At 36.9% G+C, this 6,835-nt stretch overlaps 1 non-coding gene across 1 annotated transcript; it reads left to right on the top strand.

Annotated features, from left to right (window-relative positions):
• Positions 1-3,417: 3,417 nt before the first annotated feature.
• On the top strand, positions 3,418-3,489 carry Trnah-gug. The gene has a single exon. It is a non-coding gene; the product is annotated as a tRNA-His (tRNA).
• Positions 3,490-6,835: the final 3,346 nt, after the last annotated feature.

The following is a 6,835-nucleotide window of genomic DNA, read 5'->3' as shown; positions in this document are numbered from 1 at the left end:
TGTGCGGTCCAAAAAATGCGCTCATCAATTGTTGTGGCCAATTTGGCAATTCATTGTTGTTATTGTTATTGCTACCGTGCAGCCAATTGTTTTTCCGCAATTTTGGTTTGTTTATTCTTCATTTCTTTGATTTTTTTTTTTTTGCTGCACGCTGATTGTTTGATTATATTTTTATTGCGATTTATTTGCTTCAGTGCAATTTATTTGCGTGATTTATTGTAAGCAACGGTAAAGCGACGACGCCGGCACATAAGTAAGACAAATTCGCCCCTGTGATGTATTTCAAATTAAGTGGTGGCCAGATTGCTGTTGTAATGCTACGTGTACCCACATGCGCGAATGCGAAGAGGCGCTCACTCGAGGATTTATTATGTTTTTGCAGTTGCAGGATTAGGATTTATGTCGGCACCGCGTTCGTTACCCACCACAGTACAGTACACAAGTGAGTGTGTGCGTGCATTTGAAGATCGTAGCGCGTCCATCGTTCCACTAATGAGCGCTGTCAATGCTGATTTGCAGCCTCTTTCGAGATCAGCATTGATTATGGCGATTTTTTATCAAGCGATTTTTATCGTTTCTTTGTTAAGATTTCAAGTGATTTTGATTTTTCATTTTTGCAGTTTGGCAATCAATCATACACAAAGAAATCAATTGGACGATCGAGCTGCGTACTTTATTAGTGCGTTTGGAAAAAGACCACCACGGTTTTCTCGAAATCGTTGTAAGCCTGTAATTGTTGATGCGCTGCAGATAAGTACTCGTACATATTTTTTTTGCTTTTGTTCATCTCAGATATATTAAATTGATTGATATTTGAAATAAAAATTTATTTGTATGCCACGCAATAAAAAATAATCAAATATACGGAAATGAGTATTCTCATGTGAGATTCACTAAAATTACTATATTATACCAAAACACTAAATTATACTGGGAGAGTAGAGGATATAATCGTAAAGAATTTCACTGGTTTACGAGTATCAAAAAATCGAATCTTTTTATTGTCTTACTAAACGCCTCTAGAATATTGTACTAAATTTTCAAGTTAATCTGTGTGATAGTCTCGGAGATACAGCCTTGAGAACTTGTGCACTCGAAACTGTGTTTTTGAAATCGGTTGGCAAAATTTCGCGAGAACTACGCAACCGATTCATGAAATTTTACACAGGTCTTTAAAATACAATTCTAAATGAATTGAACAAAAATTTTTTTTTTTCGAATACAACTATTTGAAAAAAAAAATTCGCGAAATTTTTATAGAAACTTTCGTTTTTTTATAATATTTCTATCCAATTTTCAGTTTTTTCGTCCAAGTTCTCAGCTAACGTTTTAGATAATGCAGTAATGAGTTATCCTGCCAACGCGGCGCATCTTTTTGCAGAGTTGTTTCCGGAAGTGATATGGCAATGGACGAGTTTAAAATACTTTTTCCAAAAAATTTCAGAGTTTCTTTGCTAATAGTGCATGTTTATAACAATAATAAATTCTGATAAAATATTTCGTTTTTTATATAAGAAAAAAAATTTTTGAAAAAAAAAAAAATTGTTTTTTACTCAAGGAAACCTATGTAACCCCTTAAAATTACAAATAAGTATCCGAAAATGTCCTACTCTTGCGACTTGTCAAGATCAAAGCCGGGGACATTCCTTCAGAAGCAAAGGTTTGCAGGTTATATAAGGTTTAGAGCAAGTTTTCACCCGTTTTATTGCCGATATATATATGTGGTATATCAACTGGACTTTTGAAAGTCTTTCTGCTAGGTATAAGGGGACCAAAGGACTTATTCATCTGATTCAACGAATACACGAACATATTATTATCAGATAGGGATTCTCTGTGAGTTTAATAAAACAATCAATGCATATCCCAAAGATTGACCAATATTTTCTATAAAAAGTTTGCAATATTAACTTTAATACATATATTATCTGGGACCTGAATCGTTTCGATCCGATTTGGACAATGTTTGGTCATAAGGTGTGCTACTTTAAGCGCACTATTCGGACAAAGTTTTATTCCGATATATTTGTGGGTGCTTGATTTGCGTACTGGAGAATTAAAACATCAAAGTAAAGTTAAAATTGTGTTTTATTAGAAGTACAAGTGGTTGTGGTTCGAATTCGTATGTTTTCACACTAGAACTTAGGAATGTTGAGATAATAGTTTGGTACATACTATTATCTGGTCGATATCGGTCAGTTAGGTGCTTAGGTAAGGGTTTTGAACGAAAGATTTAAAGATTTAAAAAACGTGTCAACCGTATTTGCACATCTTTTTTTTTAATGGAAGCTCGCATTTTTTGCATTATGCCTCAGATGGAGATTGAGAAGGAATGGAATGGGTCTTTAGTTAATGAATACCATCCGATCAAATATGACCCGGACTGGCTTATTTAAACTGCGTGCACAAAGAATTCAGTACTCATCGAGCACCTGCTCATGAGAGTCGACCATACACCACCTGTTAATAATGGTGCTTGAAAATCGTCGAGAGTATCAGAGAGATAGAAAAGGATCTGAACAACTCTTACGGATCGACTCAAGAGTTTTTGGTTAAAGTTTAAGTTTTGAAGCTTGTAAACGCCAAATTCGTACCAAAAGACTAGATTTTTTTGCAAAACGACGTCGAGTAGCGCAATATTCATGGTTGACAACATAGTTGAAGGACCTACATTCATCAAACGCATCATTATTGACGAAGAGACAAGACGTGTCGCATAAGCATCCAATGACGTTCCAAAAATGAGTATCTGCTATCGCAGCCGAAGCTTATAACACGTGTATTGGGTTAAGAGTTGTCATGCCTGGAGTGACTTAGGTGCCTGTTTTGAAGCTTTAATAATGATTTGAATTGAAATAAGTAAAAATATATTTTTTTCTGAGTATGAGTCAAATGTGGAATAAATATTTCTGAATGACAAATTGTGTCACAGAGCGCAAATATGGATACCTTAGGACTAAAACTGAGTTTCCTTTTAAAAAGATACTGTTTTGTGGAGAAAAAGTATTTTCAATTGAGTGTATATGGGATCGAGCTATTTTAAAGTAAAATATTATTATCCCAAAAGCGGTATATTGTTATATAGAGATATATTTAAGTTCTAAGAATAATAAAAGCAATTCTTCTTATTTTTACTTCAGTTTCCACAAATGTCTTTATCTTTTTCTATGCTCATCAAATGTGTATCACGCCACAATTGTTGTGTACCTTACAGCCTTTCACTTTTCTAATGACTAATTTTCTACGCTTGAAGTTGAACTCAGTTGAATTGTTGTTGCTTTGATTTTAATGATTTTACATACTTATGTAGAGCGGGTTTCTTTTATAAACATACCTATATTTTTTCATATTTGCATTAGCCTATATTTGACTGGCTGAATGCAAGTATTTAATGTGGTTTGAGACAAGCTTCCAATAGCCGTGATCGTCTAGTGGTTAGGACCCTACGTTGTGGCCGTAGTAACCCAGGTTCGAATCCTGGTCACGGCAATGCTTACCAAACGCATTGTCACGGATAGAAGCAATTTTTTACTACATTTTTAGAAAAGTACATAAGAGGAGATCGACAGATTTGAGAGAAAGAAATATATATGCATGTGATTGCATTTTTCGAAGAGTTTCAATTCTTAATCATGGCAAAAATTTACGATGTGATTTTATTAGATTTTTTATATTTGGGGTATATAAAAACAAACATTAATAATACAAGTGGCACCATAGATGGTATTACAGATGAGCACAATCGAGTCATTGAATCATTCACAAAATGCCGTAAATTGAAAAATTCTGAAGTGATGTCACTTTTAAAGCATTAAACTCAACAATAAAATACAAAACTGAAGTAAATAGTTAACGAAAAGTGACCTTGCCTCTTAATAGGTTTATTTCATTCAAACTTGCAGAGAAAATGCATTTCTACGTCTTCATACACTTTGCAAAATTTTGATGAATTCAAACGATAACTACGCCCACCTCCCATTTGACATTTATGTTGAAAACAATTTGAAAAAGAGAGGACAGGAGGGAGACAAAGGTCATTAATTTCATACAAACTTTGTAAACTATTTTTGATCAAGTTAAGCCAGCAGCAGCTGCTAACAGATCTGCTCAAGGGTCAGGAGATAGAGTCAGTAGGCTTGAATAACAAGTAAAGTGCCGAAGTTTCTTTGTGAATATAAAAGATGACTTTCTGTAAAATTTGGCATACTGCTCTCAAGTAGAATATATTGTACATTGATGCTGCTACACAAATAAACTGATCGATCAACATAGAAGCGAAGCTTATTAGCGAGATACAGAGCAAACGATACATAACATATCATCATACTTACTGTAAAAGGTTTTAAAAAATTATTAGGTTTAGTTCTTACCCAATATGTTAAGAATTATTAGAAAACTTTTCAAGTAAGCACACAACCCTCTGTTGAGGTTGACTCAACGGATGATGTGATTGAATTCTGTTCAAGATAAAATAGTTTAAGTAAGGGAAAATAGAATATTTCCTTTAATAAATAGCTAATATTCGTATTTCTCATTTCATAATCAGTTAGTGAGTACGAAGAGCTTGGGTCGACAAGGCTAATACTCGAAAATTCTACGAAAAGATGTGGCGCCTAACAAAAGGTTTCAAGACTGGGGTATACTCTTGTAGAACCGTCAGCGGTGATCTAGAGTCTGATGCTCAGAGAATACAATAATTATAGAAGGAACACTTCTACATTCTGCTGAATGGCAGTGAAAGTATAACACCTGGATATGGTGAACCCGATTCTCAAATCGACGACGATGCAGCGGACATTCCATTGTCCGACCATGAAAATGTTTGAATAGCCATTAATCTTCCTTGTACAATACGGTCAGACGTCACTGTTGAAGTTGTAGATAATTCCGTCTATCTTGGAACCAGTATCAACTCCAAAAAAGACGTCAGTCTCGAACTCTAACGCAGAATAACACTTGCCAACTGGCGGTACTTCGGGATAGTAGGCAATTGAAAAGGAAAATCCTCTCTTGAAGAACAAAGATCAAACTCTATAAGTCACTCTTATTGCCTTACTTACCCATCCAAACGGGGTTCGATCGCCGAAAAACCATCCCTTGGCCGGATAAAATCCAGGTCAATTCCAGTGCGTGGAACCGACTGTCCCGGGAATCAACTTTGAATAAGGAAACTCTTATTGTCGTCCTGCTATTTAGTGCAGGCGCATGGACGATGACAACATTTGATGAGTCGACGTTACGAGTTTTCAAGAGAAAGGTTCTGCGGAAGATTGATGGTTTTTCGCGAATTGGTAGCGACGAATATTGTAGTCGGAACGATGACCTGCATAAGAAACTCGAAGACATTGAGATAGTTCTGCGAATTAAGAGACAGCACCCATGCTGGCTAGGCCATGTCGTTCGTATGGATGAAAACACTGCAGCTCCGAAAGTTTTCGACACAGTTCCCGTTGTGGGAAGCAAAGGAAAAGGAAGACTTCCACTCCATTAAAGAGAACAGATGGAGAAGAGCCTGGCGCGCTGTTGTTAACTCGGCTCTAACTACGTAAGCGGTGTCTATGCGAGCGAAGAAGAGGTTTTGAACCCCAATACAACAACAATTCTCTTCTTCATTGACTCTACCAAGTCTAAGTGAAAACTATCGCTACCTTTGGTGCGAAGGTCCACCCTTTAGGATAATCCAACCTAACCATCTCGAAAATGGGACCTTCTTTATATTTTCGATAATGGGTCTCAAAACAATGACACTGGCGAATATTTCACCTACGAGACGATCGACGAACTGAAAAACTTTCACGACAAACTGAGATAATACTTTTGTGAGAGAAAAAAAAAGAAAGACTTGAAATAAAAATTCTTGAGCACATTTTGCCCGAAAAGAAAAGGTAATTAATGCTTCAAGCCGGTTCTCCTTCAGAATTATCGCGTTGACAAAACAATTGTTGATTTATGTTCAATAAAATATGCAACGCTTAAGATGCAACATTATCGATTGCATGCAAAACTGTTAAATTTTACGAGAAACCTGTCGATAGCGACAACCCAAGTGCCACAAAACAATGAAATGCGCCAAATGAACGTGAAGCGGTATTTAGCCAGCCAATCAACAACAAATGATCAATGCGATTGCGCCAGATACACCCGCCGCCGCCTGCAAGCACAAGTTGCAAGTGGAGGCAACGTGCAACAAGGCGTTCATTTAATAGTTGCAAGCTTATTTACATTTAATTTGCATATTTTTCAAGAAAAACTGCCAAACATCAAATTGCCAAAGAGTGGCGGACAGGATGCGCGTGCGCAACGAATGAATTTGAAGCGTTTTCGCTTTGTTGCAGTCGGCGGCGGTGCCGTTAAGGCTAATGCTAATGTGCGTGCGGCGGCGGCGGTTGCTGGCTGCTGATGCCGGTGGCGTTGATAAGCGTCCGAAAATCTTTAGATTTGTTGCTTAATTCTTGGTGTGTAGTTGTTGTGATGGGATTTGCATATTTTAGTGTGCATGCGTGTATGTTTCATCGCACTCATGTGGCATGTGTAATAAAGCATGTCCCATGGAGGTTGCAAACATGCGATAAACGCAAGATTAGCCAACAAGCAACGCATAGAATTAAGCATGTCTTCAGTGCTTTTTGAGTGTTTGTTGTTGTTGTTGGCGGCTGCATTATGCGATGTCATGCCATTAGTTTGATACGTGCAAGCGATTGATTCATCGATGCAGCCGAAAACAAGCGATCGCTTGATATTGAAAACGATTGCAAATTGCTTGTTTGGCTTTCGCAGATACTCATCTACTTAGGAGCCTTTAATTGAGAAACTTCTTTGGACCGCAGTTCGTAGG

This window comes from Bactrocera latifrons, unplaced genomic scaffold (assembly GCF_001853355.1).
Source record: "Bactrocera latifrons isolate USDA-ARS-PBARC rearing strain unplaced genomic scaffold, ASM185335v1 scaffold_87, whole genome shotgun sequence".
Taxonomy (NCBI): domain Eukaryota; kingdom Metazoa; phylum Arthropoda; class Insecta; order Diptera; family Tephritidae; genus Bactrocera; species Bactrocera latifrons.
This window is presented reverse-complemented; position numbering and strand designations above follow the sequence as displayed.